The sequence below is a fragment of the Ambystoma mexicanum genome, chromosome 11, assembly GCF_040938575.1.
Source record: "Ambystoma mexicanum isolate Mex_15411 chromosome 11, UKY_AmexF1_1, whole genome shotgun sequence".
Lineage (NCBI taxonomy): Eukaryota > Metazoa > Chordata > Amphibia > Caudata > Ambystomatidae > Ambystoma > Ambystoma mexicanum.
In genome coordinates, this window is record NC_090934.1 from 971,308,712 (window position 1) to 971,323,122 (window position 14,411).

General features: G+C 46.8%; 1 protein-coding gene across 5 annotated transcripts in view; it reads right to left on the reverse strand.

The window, feature by feature from the left end:
• The window catches only part of CPT1A (carnitine palmitoyltransferase 1A), a 634,145-nt gene that overhangs the window by 338,957 nt on the left and 280,777 nt on the right, over window positions 1-14,411 (reverse strand). The window lies entirely within an intron of this gene.

Genomic DNA, 14,411 nt, shown 5'->3' on the forward strand with positions numbered 1-14,411 from the left:
CCATAGACTTCTATGGGACACCCTTTCTTTTTGCTTTGTTATACTGCTGAACTGACATTTTGGAGGTATGTAAAGCATTTCGGCTTTACTTCCCTTGCTTTGTGCTTATTTTTGTGGGGGAACTGATCAGTCGATAAGACTGTCAGTACTAAGATACTATGGTTCTCATTATAGGTGGGCCTGTATCCCGCCGGTAATTCCGGAGGGATACCGGCAAACCTGCCTTACTGTCTCCGCCACCCGATATGCTGGTATCACCAGTCGGCGGAGAGCTGGAATGTTCCTATTCCCATAGAGTTGCAAAGGACTCAATGGGGCTGGGATTGTCTGAATCACTGGCACCGTTAGTAACAGCGCCGGTGATTCAGGTATTTATTTGCTGGTAGGGGCCTGAACTCCCTGCACACCAGACCTGCTGGGAGATCTGTGGCCCCCATGGGAAAACTTGAAGTGTGCTGGTCCTGAAAAAATGCTAAAGTCAGAATTACTGCTACTTTTTCCGGACCAGCACACTTATAATGAGGCCCAATGTTTCCTGTAGTGGATTTATTGTATTTTTAAAGCTGCACACATCACCTTACAGTGAAGTGTGGTGAGGATACTTTGTATCCTTATAACATTTTCTTTTTTAACTTTGTGGTTACAAATGCATTATGTCCAGGATGGTTTGGTGGCCGCAGATTCTTTTCTACTGTATTTTGAAGTTTTTACTTGTGCACTTTTGCATTTTAACGCATAATACCATAAAGAGTTCCTGGTACTGTCTAGTCCAGTCCGCTCCGAGTCCCTGAATAGGTGTTGCTGGGCAGAACATTTGGCCAGTAGCTATCTATGATTGGACAGCCAATTCCAGTTTGAATGGGGAAGATCCTTACCATTGGTGGATCTGGGTGCGCATCCAGTCCAAATCCTGGATAAAAGGAGCACTCCTGCAGCCATTCGAAAGATCATCATTGGAGTCAAGATCCTATGAAAGCATGGTGGCGACGTGAGTACAACTGTTGCAGCTGATCAGCATTGCCTCCATCCTAGTCCCAATAAAGGCCAGCTCCTTTGTCCTGATTAAAAGAAGGTCCTAGTCAGTGCTTCCATCCCTGGACCGGTGGGAACAACCAGTCTCGAGCCCTGCACGAGGACTATGTCTGCTGAGCCTTCGGAAGTGCCCCTGGACCACCCAGTGGACTGAACAGCTCTCTTCTGGGCTTCCTAGTTGCAGCTTCCATGGAACTTGGTGGAACTTGGAGGATCTTTAACTTGTACTACAAGATATCTGCTCCTCTATTTTCAGCCTTCAGGTCCCAACAAAAGCCAAAACAAGCCTGATCCTTTGTTTGCCAACCGAACATCGCCTGTCACCGCCTGACCACGTCGAGTCCCATTGCAATCCATCTTGTTTGCTCCCTGGTGATTACTGAGATCCCCAACTCTGCAAAAGTCTTCTCCTTTTTGTTGCAAGGGTGATCAGCTGGCCACTCTCTGGAACTGTAATAAATCACTGCAAACAGACCTCTACACCTGCGACCGCTGGGCCCATTTTGAAGAGACCAAACACAGAAGGACGTGTCCCAACACAATCCGGAATGTCTGAAGTAGTGTCTGGGAAAGTCAGAGTAATGGAGTTAAGCCACCACACATGATGCCCCCCCCCCATGCTCCATAAGGTTACATGGGCATTAAGTCCTGTTCCTATCGGATCCCCTCCTAAGCCTTCCTTAGGGTTGTGGGACAGAGAGCTACTTCCCTGAACTTTCCTTTTGCAACTGTGAATCACAACCACTGGCATCATCCAATCCAATAGTAAATCTACCTGAAAAGTATATCTTTTTGAAATGATGACTTTAGGGCCCCAAGCACCATTCCATCTCAGGGCTGGGTGTATTAAGTATTCGGGAACTATTCTAATATAGCTCTTAAGGGTTTCTACAGAGTTTTCTGAATCTGATCACTTACTCGTATTACACGGATTGTGAATCAAATGCTTTCCATCTTCACACAAGAGTGAATGTATATAGTACTTGTGGTAATAGTTACCTAGAGATTTAATTGCTTATTATGTATTTTAAGGCCCTCATCAATCATTGTATATTTTTGTACGCAGCTGTCTAATTGGAATTATTGGAGTGCTCCAAGTGTGTCTCGTTGTAGCCCTTGACCACTCTCACACCCTCAGGAGTCCGCTCTGCTACCTACCTTGACTGGGTTTGGCTAGACATCAGTGTCTTTCCTGTTCACTATAATAGGTTGGCTTCCCAAAATCCACTCCATGGTGGATTTTGGAAATCCATCTCAACAGTAAGTTTCATGTATCCTACGGCTGACTTCAGCATTCCCATCACTCAAAACTGTGCAAGAACCAAATCTGTGTGATCAAACATTAGTAAAGCTCCAATCATGCCTTTTAAAAGGTGAACATTGCAACAAAAGACCCTGTTCTTACACGCTGCATCACAAGAGATGCTACCCATAAGCGATCATAAAGGAGTTGCATGTTGAAAAACATTACGTGCAGTCTAGAATCTGATCACGCCACAGTGCCATGATGTTGGCATATGGTCAGAATGAGGGCAAAAGGGGCCTACAGCTTATAAGGAAAAAAGTAGCAGAGGTGCACTGTCAAGGGAGGGGTTTGCTTAAAAAAAACTGGTGCCACAGAGTCAACTCAGCTGCAAAGAGGGGTGGCTGTTGACGCCTCATAATTAGTAATAAACGCAAATGTGAAACATCCTAGTTTACTCTGCTTCTTATTCATTATTGTGTTTGGTCTGTCTTTTGTTGATTTTGGTACAAATAAATTGCTACTTGAGCACAAATTAACCTTTCCCAATCGGTTTTGAGAAATTGGGAGAAATAAAAATAAAAAAAATAAAACGAACAAGCCCAATAATTAATATGGAGTACAAATCCATAAATTCAAGTAGCATGTTTTTCGTTTGTGTTTATTACAAATTATGAGCATTCAAGTTGCCTGCTTATCTAAAATGGCTAATTTACAATATATTAGCAAGTGAAATCAGTCTATAAATAAAGAGCTTATTTGGCTAAACAGCAACACTGAATGGGCCATGCCAGTGCAGCCCAATTATATAATCATTATTGTCTACAACAGGTTGACAGACAAGACGGTCTAATACAAAACTAAGAATGTATTTCCAAATACAATAAATGCTCCATGGATAGGGGTTATGTTATTTTAGTGGGATTTGTGCCGCGGGCCGCTGCCATTTTCATGGTCTCCAGGTGCCCACAAAATATATTTGAAAAGGTACCAGTGGGGCAGGTGACAGCAACAGTTTAGTCGTTCTAAATAAATAATATTCAAAGCCCCGAGGCACTCACCCAGGGTTGGTTTTAGGAGGGAGAGAGGGTGGTAGAATCAGTACAAAAAAATTGTAATACAAGTGGTCCAAAGGAACACTATGTATTTTAAAAAGAAAATAATGGTTTATTTCAATACAAGTAGGCCCAGATAAATCTTGGGGGAAATAAGTACTATAACAGATCATATAAACACATTATAGAAAAAAAAAACACTATGCTTGAAGGTACACAGACCAAAGCATAACCTAATTTGGAACACCTAACAAGAGTTCTTCAAGGGAAGGCAAACCAATAGTTACTTTATAGATTACTTTCAGTAATATAAGGGTATCAGACCCTAGCAGTTGTACCATGATGCGCAGCAAGAAATAACAAGGTAAACCAACTGGACAATATACTTTTTGTGACTAGTGGAACTCTTATTCTAGGTATAGTAAAAACCTATAACTTATTTTGCGATAACCCACAGTTATACTAGATGAGTAAAACCTAAGGATGTAATATTCTATTGCAGGTGCTTTTGAGATCAGTAAAACACAGAGATACGCAATAACTCTTGTAACTTATTTTAGGATGGCAAACCGCTACCTCAGAAAAAACTATATACTTTTTAAAGGAGCTATAAGCAACTTAAACCTCAGACTATTTTTGGGTCTGTCTAAAACACACCAGAGAAAGCAAACCCCAGTGTTACACTTTATGAATGACTCAAAGTTAGTGTAGGTAGGTAAAACCTAATGCAGACCTATTCTGGACAGGCTAACAGCAAGTCAGGGGAAGCAAGACCCAGTTGGGAAACATATACATTCTCTGAAAGAAATAGTTAGTGAAGCCAACAGCATTACTTTTGGGAAAGAGGCAAAGACAATTTACAGGCGAGTAAAATAACCTTACATCTACTTACTATTAGAATGGCGAAACAGTTTCTAAGGAAAGAAAGATGTTGCATGTACTTTTCAGAATGGCAGAACATTTCTAAGGTAAGTAATAACTTTTGTAACTGTTCACGCTCAGAGTTAGTTACCAACCAACTTTCTTTGCAACTAAGTCACTTTTAAACACTTATTCTCTTTTCTAGGCAAAAGGCCCAATCCTTAGAAGTCTTTCCCTTATTCTTGGAGCATGAGTGTTCTCAGTGGCCGAAGGCGGGTCACTAGGGCTAGTGTCCAACAGGCAGGTCAGGATAGGTTCTTAAGTAGCAAAAGCTAGAGTTCCTAAGTAAGAGTTCTAATCAAGTAATAAGTTACTCACTGTAGTGACTAACGTACTCTTAGTCCATAGTCCCCTTTCCTCCATACTGTATGGGCGTCCCTTCCAAGAGACAGGAGACGGAACCTTTTTCACCAGAACAAAACCTTCTTCCCCCTTTAAATTTAGAGGCGTGCGGGGGCGCGGCCCAGGGAGCATGCGCTGCCCTGACTCCACCCTCCGGCGCCGCATCTCATTCCCCATTGATGCATCAACAATAGATTTAACATTGCCAAATGACACCAGTATTATTAGGGGGGGGGGGGCTGGTGGGACTTATGGATGAAAGGGGACTATGGACTAAGAGTGCGTTAGTCACCACAGTGAGTAACTTATAATTACTCTTACGCCCCCGCCCCCTTTCCTCCATACTGTATGGGCGATTACAACTGATTGTAGCCCCAGGGTGGAGAGGAGACCCTCCTTAAGCAAATAGGTTTCTGAGAACCGCCTGTCCGAAAGCCGCATCAGATCTAGAGCCAGCATCCAGACAGTAATGGCACAGAAAGCCGAGGGAGACGCCCAAGTGGCCACCCTTCTTATGACTTGCCAAGGAACCTGGCGCTAGAATGAGATGGCCGTTGCCTTGGTCCTGACCACGTGGGCATGCATGTTGGCCGGAAGCAGATTGTGCTGGCCCCGATACGCTTCTTTGATGGCCGAGACCATCCAGCGGGATATGGAAGCCTTATAGGCCCGATAGCCTGGTCTTGAGCCTCCAAAAGGGACAAACGGGGTGTCCGATTTGCGGAAGCCCTTGGTCCTGTCCAAGTAGAATTTTAAAGCATGCCTGACATCCAGGCAGTGCAGCACTCTTTGTGCTTAGTCCTTAGGATCGGGAAAAAACATAGGAAGGACCATTTCCTCGTTCAGGTGGAAAGCAGACGGAACCTTGGGTAGAAATGCCGGGTGTGTCCGCATGACTACCTTGTCCTTGTGAAAGGTGGTATATGGCTCAGAGGTGACCAGCGCATGGATCTCGCTGACTCTACGAGCCGAGATAAGGCCGACTAGTAAGGCCGTCTTGATGGTGAACAACCTGATGTCCACGGACGCCATTGGTTCGAATTGTTTATGTGCCGGTGCGCCCAAGACTCCCACACCAGGTGCGGTCTCTTGATGGGCGGATAGAGCCTAGCGAGACCCGTCAGATGTTTGACGATAGGGTTGGAGGAGGAAAAAATGCCTTCCTCAGAGTTCTTGTAAGCTTCAACGGCTGTAAAGTATGTGTGGCAGGTGTCCACCTGTACACCAGAATGAGCAAGGTGCGCTGAAAAGGAGAGCACGTCGTCCAAAGTGCAAGCCAAGGGGTCATTTCCCTTGGGACTCCGCCCAGTGAAAGAATCTAGTCCATTTGCTTTTGTACTGGGCCCTGGTGGCTTTGCTCCTGGCGCCTTGTATGATCTCCAGATTGGCCTATGAGAGGCTAAGGTGCCAAAGCGTAACCTGCTCAGGTACCACACTGTGAGGGCTAGTTTTCCTGGCCCAGGGTGGATGATTCTGCCCCCTTGCTGCACCAGGAGATGTCCTGGGACCTGGAAGGTTTATCGGGGCACCTACGAGAGGCTGAGTAGCTCTGAAAACCATGGCCTGGCCGGCCACCATGGATGAGGAGTCGTTGGCGAGACTTCTTGATCTTGCAAAGTACCCTGTGGATCAGAGGAGTGGGCAGAAAGGCACAGGCTTTCATGCCGGTCCACTGGAGGTGAAATGCGTCGCCCAGAGAGCCGGGGCCCTGACGTTGCCAGGATGAGAACTGGGGCCACTTCTTGTTGTGCCAGGTGGCAAAGAGATCCACGTGGGGGTGACCCAACCTGTTGAAGATCTCTTGAATAATGAGGTTGTTTAGCTGCCACTCGTAATTGTCCACTGCCAGTCTGCTGAGCTTGTCCGCTTCCAGGTTGGATTCCCCCGGGAGGTGGACTGCCGAGAGGTAAATTTAATTGTCCAGGGTCCATTCCCACATGCTGATCGCCAGTCTGCACAGAGGCGGGGGTCTGGTGCCTCCCTGCTTGTTAACGTAGCACAGGCTGGTTGAGTTGTCTGTCTGGATGAGGACAACCTTGCCCTTGAGAAGTGGTAGGAATGCTCTGAGCACTAGCCAGATGATGTGGCATTCCTGCCCCTGTCGAGTACAGGTGCCGTGGAGCGAGAGATCATCCAGGGTGGCTCCCCTGCCCTTGAGCGAGGAGTCTGTGGTGATGGTGGCCTGTGGCAGGGCGGCCGAAAGGGCTTGCCCGTCCGTAGGTTGCAGTCCATGAACCACCATGTTAGGTCCGGGTGGAGAGATGGAGGAACGTTGATCTCGGATTGCGAGCCCCGCTCCTGATTCCATGAGGCCGCGAAGTGCAACTGAACCTTTCTCATCCTTAATCTCGTGTGCGGTAACGGCTAATAGAACTGCTGCCAGTAGACCCAGGAGATGTTGGTACCACCATGCCGAGGCTACCTCTCTGCTGAGTAAGTGGGCAGTGGCCCTCTTGATGGCCAAGATTTTGTCCTCCGACGGGAAGACCTTCTCGGAGCACGTGTCCCAAATGAGTCCCAGGAATGTCAGTCTGCGTAGGCTGCAGCTAAAACTTCTTGAGGTTGAGCGAGAAGCCCAGATCGGGCAGTGTGTTCATAAGGGCATGGGGAGAGTGGATAACCGCTTCGGGAGATGTAGCCCTGACGAGCCAGTCATCGGGGTATGGGTAGATGTGGAGGCCCTGCGCTCTGAGGAGGGTTGCCACAGCGTTCATGAATCTGGTAAAGACCCTGGGGGCCGAGTTACGGCCAAATGGAAGGACTTTGTATTGAAAATGGTAGCCCATGATCCTGAACCGTAGGAAAGAACGATGGGGCTGCCAAATTGGGACGTGTAGGTACGCGTCCTTCAGGTCCAGGGAGCACATCCAGTCTCCCTTGTCCAATGTCTCTGCTATAAAAGCTGGTGTAACCATCTTGAATTTTTGCAGGGGTAGGGAGAGGTTGAGGGTGGAAAGGTCCAGCACAACTCTCGGGCCCGCCTGGTTCTTCTTCTGAATGGCGAAAATCCTGGAGTAAAAGCCAAAGCCTCTCTGGGTGGCTGGAACTTCCTCCAGTGCCTGGCTCTCTACGAATGACCGGAACTTTGCCAAAAGAGTTGCTGTCCCAACCTGTGGCCGTGGACGAGAGGAGGGATTAGAGGCTGGGATAGGAAGGCGGTACCCTGTGGATACTACAGAGAGGATACAGGGGTCCGTAATTCTGGTGCCAGAAATGTGCATGGAGAGCAAGTCTGCCCCCCACCGGAGACACGTGGACCTGGAGGGGCGCGTCATGTCTTCTTTCCCTTAGAGGCTGACGCTGAGGAGGGGGAATGGAAAAGGCCCCTACTTCCCTCCCCCCTTTTGTTGTTTGCAGCGGTACTGAGACGGCGAGCGGTCCGGCTACCTTGATCTGCCTTCCTGAAAGCCACGCAACCCTCCATATGTACAACCCTTTTACGAGCGCTGTTGAGATTGGGTGTGCAATTTGAGTGTGGTCTTTGTAAGAATGGATAGAGACTTTGCCGTTTGTGAGCCGTTTTTCTTTTTGTCCAGCTCTTCGTCCATAGAGGAGTGGAAGAAGCTCCCCCCCACCTCGAACGATAGATCTAGAATGCGCTCCTGGACATCCGGGTTGAATTTATTGCCCGGAGCCAGGCTGTTCTTCTCATGTCTGTGGCAATGCAGATGGCACAGCCTGAGGTATCGATATGAGCCACTGGCCGAGAGGGCTCCCAATCACAGAAAACACCCAAAACTACACAGGAATCACAAGAGACTTACGGTAAGTAAATACCCAAGCAAGCACAGAAGACTATTTTGCAGCAGGGGGACTTCAGGATCTGCAGCCAAAAACCCAGTCGTTAAATTCCTTCATTAATAAGACAGGACACTGGTAGGACTTTTGCATTAAGGATCACAGGGAAGGCTCTAGGCAAGGTTTTCCTTGTGGCTGGATGCAGCTCTGAATTTGGTGCCTTTTTCAGGAGCACAGTAGAAGACTGAATATCGCCTGTCGGATTCTCGTTGTTTGCAAGGTCCAGCATTCTGGTGAGGGGACTTATTGGACTGGAATCGTGCCTCTGGAAATCCAGCAGGATGCCCACAAAGTTTCAGGGAGATTCGGAAGTTTCAGGAAGACCCTGCAGTGCACAATGGCTCAAGGTCATAGGTTATCAGTGAATGTAAGCCCCGCAAGGTAGCAGCACGGCATGAGATGGCTCAAAATGCAGGTCATCATGAGTCTAATGGGTCTCACCAGGCTCTGGGTCAGAGTCATCATTTTCAAAGTCCCCAGGTCGATTGGAAGGAAGGGCTAAAGCAGGCTCTGGTTACACAACGGGCTCTCCAATTGCTGGAAATCGTCTCAGCTGCAGTTTCTTCATCTTTGGTTTTGGTTCTGGTTCCAGTGGTCGAATACCTCTTCAGCTTCTAGGATTAGACTTTTATGCAGGAACCGCACAAACAGCCTTGCAACATTCAAACTTGGGAGGTTGGCAATCCTTTCAGGACAACCTGCTTTCCAGTTTGATCTGGATTGTCGCAGTCAGGCTGGAAGACAAAGGGCTGCACAGTTCTGGACTCCTCCCTCGCTTCTTGCCTTCACAGACAAGCTGGAGCCTGGACAGGGAATCCACAGGATTCCTGCCGAAGATAAAAATCACAAAGGAATTTCCAAGCCAGGAGGTCAGGGGAAGGAACAAGAAAGGACAAACACTGAAATGGCAAAAAAGAAGACAGGGGCCATTTTAGTAAAATGAGCACCCATGGGTGCCTTTACCGGGGCTGTGCAAATAGCCTGCGGTAAAGAAGCACCGAATTAATAAAAAGGGTCGCTGCCACCAGCCATTAAAGTTCAGTTTGTCCTTGTAACATAAATGTTACATTTAAAATGAGAAAGGGGATACTTCGTAACCCCCAGCACTCCTGCTGTTCTCACCTAATAACATGTAAAAGGGATCCAAAGATCCTTTCTACCCTTGGAAACTGTAGTTCTCACAATGTTAGCCAAAGAAAGTTAAAAGGGGAGCCGCTAGGGCAACCCAGGAACAAAAGGCACGTATTCCCAAAAAGTTATTAAAGAGGATAACTTTTTTAAAAAAAGACTATGGAGCGTCTTAAAAATGACACCCATAAAAATAGTAAAAGATTCTGGTAGTGTGGAAAAAGGTGCCCACTCACAGAGGTATAAGGAAACATAATCCACCAGTAAAAGCAAAATGTTCTGGGGTTGACCAAGGTCAGGAAGATTTATCATTGCTATGAAAATCTTACCTAACAGCCTTGGTATGTTTTGGCGCAGTACTCCCCCAGGTACAAAAATTGTCAGCTGCCTGCTATTGGGACTACAAACAATTCATTATGTGCCATCTGTGGCAATTTTACCACCCAACATACTGTACCCACAGAGGATGATTTTGAAGGACTCAGTTAACCGCCTAAAATCTTTACCACTAAATTAAGCTTTTAAAGGAGCTCAGTCACGAGTAAAGGGCCTAAGGTATAGTAGACTTGAGAAAGCAGTGTTAACAGACTATCTATCCTATCTCTCCAGCTCCACCCCTTTTCTTCCACTGTCGGCATGCTTCCCTTTACCTTCCTGCTACTATGCCACATCCTACAGGCCAAGGGATGGGGCACCTGGATTTCTGGTGCACTTCGAGTAATCCATTCTCCACTTTTCATCTTTTCAGCTCCTCAATCTTATTGTGATGAGCCCCCTGTAGTGTTTTGGCATCATTCTGAAAACAAAGCTATGCAACTGTCTCATCATCAGGTGAGGGGGCAGCAGAATTTCATTGTGACCTGTTGTTGTGTGCTGTGATGAGTCTATAATGTCCTCACTCCTTTCCCTGAAGTAATCTCTCCCTATGTGGCCAGGGGACAGCAGCTGCTCTGATCTTGACCCTGGCGAAGGCTATATGAGGGAGGAATACCTGGCAGGAGGCGATCCTTGGGGAGATGAGAGGACACCATTGGGAAAAGTTACATACCCCCCCCCCCCATTTCCTCTTGGGGACGTTCCCTCCATTCCTCAAGCCTTAATGGCCAATTGCAGCACTCCTCCTCATCCAGTATTAATATTCCTCGACATGATAACCAGAGTAATACATTAATTACTCAGATGAGGAAGAGTTAGGGAGCAATAATGATTACGCTTGAAGAAGCCCATTACAGCTTCCTCAACAGCACAAACAAATCATCCATCAACTACTGAGACGAGGAAGAGATAAAAAACAGTAAAGATCACTAAAGCTGGGAAACCTATTCTGCAGTCTAGTCTTTGGAAACTCTTTAATCAGACAACCGACACAGCCGACAGCAATAGGAGAGAGCTGTAGACGCTGAGCTGCATGGTTACCAGCAAGAGCACCGGCCAGAACAGTGTGGGAGAAGACGCTGTGGGAAATGCTACCAAGGCTAATCCGCCCAGCAGGAGAAGGGACCAGAGTGCAGAGGACACGCTGCCCGAGAGAGAAAGGCAGCAGAAACCGAAGACCGGCACAGCAGAGATGCAGCAGATGACAAGTCGAATGCCGAGCTCACATTCCAAAGAGAACATAAGCAGAGAGGTGCAAGAGACACTTGGAGCACCCATTAAGCCTAAGGAAGCAGAGAGGGTTACGGGGTTGCCTGAAAGTATGCACTGCTTCAAAGTAGCTATATGTAAGCGAGTGAAGTATGTGAAGAAGCTAAGAAATCTAAAAGCTGTACCATGAGTGAACAAAGTGAAGTATGTTAAGATGCTAAACGACCCATATGCTATTCCACGAATGGGTTGGTTAACCCGCATCTTAAATGGGACAGAAAGAGAAAACGAGTACATGTGAACGGATGAAAGAGAACCATTCAAGGAATGATGCACCTACATTGGGCTGGTATTGTTTCATGGGTAAAATAGAATTGTAATAAAATTAAGGTATGAAAGTCTTGGAAGTACACAAGTTGAACAGAATTGGAATAAAGTTATGGTATAAATGTCCTGGCAGGAGAGTACACCAGGTGAAGAGAATTATTGTATGAAGTACTGGTAGGAGAAAATACTGGGTGAAGTTAAAATGTGTAAAATACTGTAAGGAAGTCCTGTCAGGGAGTATACCAGGCCAAATCATGTGTGTGTTAAATTACAAGAGAATTCTTAGGTCGTCAGATGTCCTGTGATCTTGAACTATTTGGAACGTGATTTTTTGTTTTGAACTTACTTACAAAATGTAACCTGGGGAAGGGAACTATTTACCCGAGAACTGTGTGCGCCCCAAGAGGGAGAAGCCATCCTCTTGGGCTACAAGAGACTTGCATATTGGCAATAGGAACCTGGGGAAAGGAGCCAGGTAGTTTTACTTTGGACATCTTGACAACTGACAGATCTCTTAGTTTTTGGTTGAGGTAGGGAAATACCTCCTAAAATATGGATAGTAAGGCATTTCCCTAACCCTATTGATTTAAACAAAAGTGAATAGCTAAAACTATGAGTCCTCTGTGTCCCTTGTCTCATTCCTGGCTGTTCACAGTGCACTGTGTGTGAACAGAAGCTTGTGGAAGACAATGGGCAAGGCATTTGGATGAAGCAACAAAATGAATCTGACCCCTCTGCCAATCACCTGACAAACTCGGTTTGTTGCCCTTACAGGCAAACGTTCCAGCTAGCCACTGATCACAGCACCTGAGCAAGTTCAATTGCAATAGTAAGGAAGGAATAAGGAACAAGTTACTTACCTGTAACTGTTGTTCTCCAGCATGGGTCTGGCATGGATTCACATGCTCATGAATATTCCCCGTCGTCAGGCTGGGAATCCTCATGCCCTCTCCCTAAGAAGTGAAGAGCCGCAGAGGGGAAGGAGGGAGGGTTCGCATGTGAATCCATGCCAGACTCATGCTGGAGAACAACAGTTACAGGTAAGTAACTAGTTCCTTCTCCAGCATGGGGTCTGGCATGGATTCACATGCTCATGAATGACAATGCATTACTTACCGTAAAAGCATTTCTGATGGTTGTATCTGCTTAGATTCACATGCTGTGCATAGGTCTGACATCCAGTGGTCACTGTGGAGTATTGCATTTTGTTTTTCGTAGTCGAAAAGGGACGTCGACAAGGCGTGTCTGAAATACTATCCCTATAGTGACGTGCGTTGTACCCACAATCCCTCACGCGTCGAGGTCCCTCTGTTTGTATTTTTCTGCCCTGAGGGAGCCTTCTAGACGTGAGTGAGTACAGAAAAGAGAGATATAAAAGGAAGTCTATGTTCCTTCCATCCGAGCGGGGAGGAAGGGTGGGCGCATGTGAATCTAAGCAGATACAACCATCAGAAATGCTTTTACGGTAAGTAATGCATTGTCTTCTGATGTTTGTTAATCTGCTTAGAATCACATGCTGTGCATAGACTAGCGAGCAGTACCCGGAGTTGGCGGTGGGTTATGAGAAGGAACAGTAGAGAAAAAATGTCTTAATACTGCCTGTCCCACCTGGGAGTCAGATCTCGAGTGTGCATCTAGACTGTAGTGTTTTGTAAAGGTGTGCACAGAACTCCAGGTAGCCGCTTTGCAGATGGACTCAATGGGAACATTTGCAATGAATGCTATGGAAGCCCCTGTGCCTCGAGTAGAGTGTGCTCTTGGCTTAAAGGGCAGTTCTCTCTTAGCAAGAGTGTAGCAGAGAGTGATGCATTGAACAATCCATCTAGAAATAGTGGACTTTGAAACTGCATCCCCTTCTCTTCCTGCTGCCACCGAGACGAAGAACTGATTAGTCTTCCTCAGTGGTCTGGTTCTTTCCATGTAGAACATGACCGCTCTGCGCACATCTAGTGTGTGCAGAGTTTTTTCTCCCAAGTTGGAAGGATTTTGAAAGAACGTTGGCAGTTCTATAGACTGGTTTACGTGGAATTTCGAGATGAATTTCGGAGCAAACCTTGGGTGCGTGCGTAGAACCACCTTATCTCTGTGAACTGTAACGAAGGGGTCTAGAACAGAAAGAGCCTGTAGTTCACTTACTCTCCTGATGGAGGTGATAGCTATTAAAAAAGCAGTCTTAAGAGTGAGGTGTTTAAGAGATGCTTTGTGCATGGGTTCGAATGGTGAGCCCATGAGTCTGGTAAGTACCACGTTAAGGTCCCATCCGGGAGTTGGGTCAGCTATCGGGGGGTGTATTCTCTTTACTCCTTCCATGAAGGCCTTTATAACAGGGATCTTCCACCACGACACTTTGAGTTGGGAAGTGGTGTATGCAGAAAGTGCCGCTAGGTGGACTTTAATGGAATTGAACACTAGACCTGAATCCAATAAGTGGGTCAGGTATAGAACAATATGTGTGGGAGAGCAGTCAATCGGGTTGATGCTTTTTCCTCTGCACCAGATGACAAATCTCTTCCACTTGCTAGAATAGCAGTGGCGAGTGTTAGGTTTTCTGGCTTCCCGGAGGATGTCCATGCATCTCTGCGGGAGCTGTAGATGTCCAAATTCTATGATCTCAGGAGCCAAGCTGCTAAGTTCATGTTCTGGGGGCATGGATGCATAGTCCTGCCCTTGTCTTGTGACAGCATGTTGTAAGGGCAGGGGAGTTTCACTGGGGGAGATAGAGACATCTCCATCAAGTGAGCGAACCATGGCTGTCGGGCCCACATTGGGGCCACCAGTATCATGGTCACTTGTTCCTGGTGCATCTTGTGCACCACTTTGTTGAGAAGGGGAGTCGGGGGAAAAGCGTAAACAAATTTCCCTGACCATTGCATCGACAGACCGTTCCCCTTGGATTGGTTCTGGGGGTACCTGGAGGTGTAACTTTGGCATTGTGAGTTTTCTAGGGTTGCGAACAGGTCTATTTCTGGGAATCCCCATTG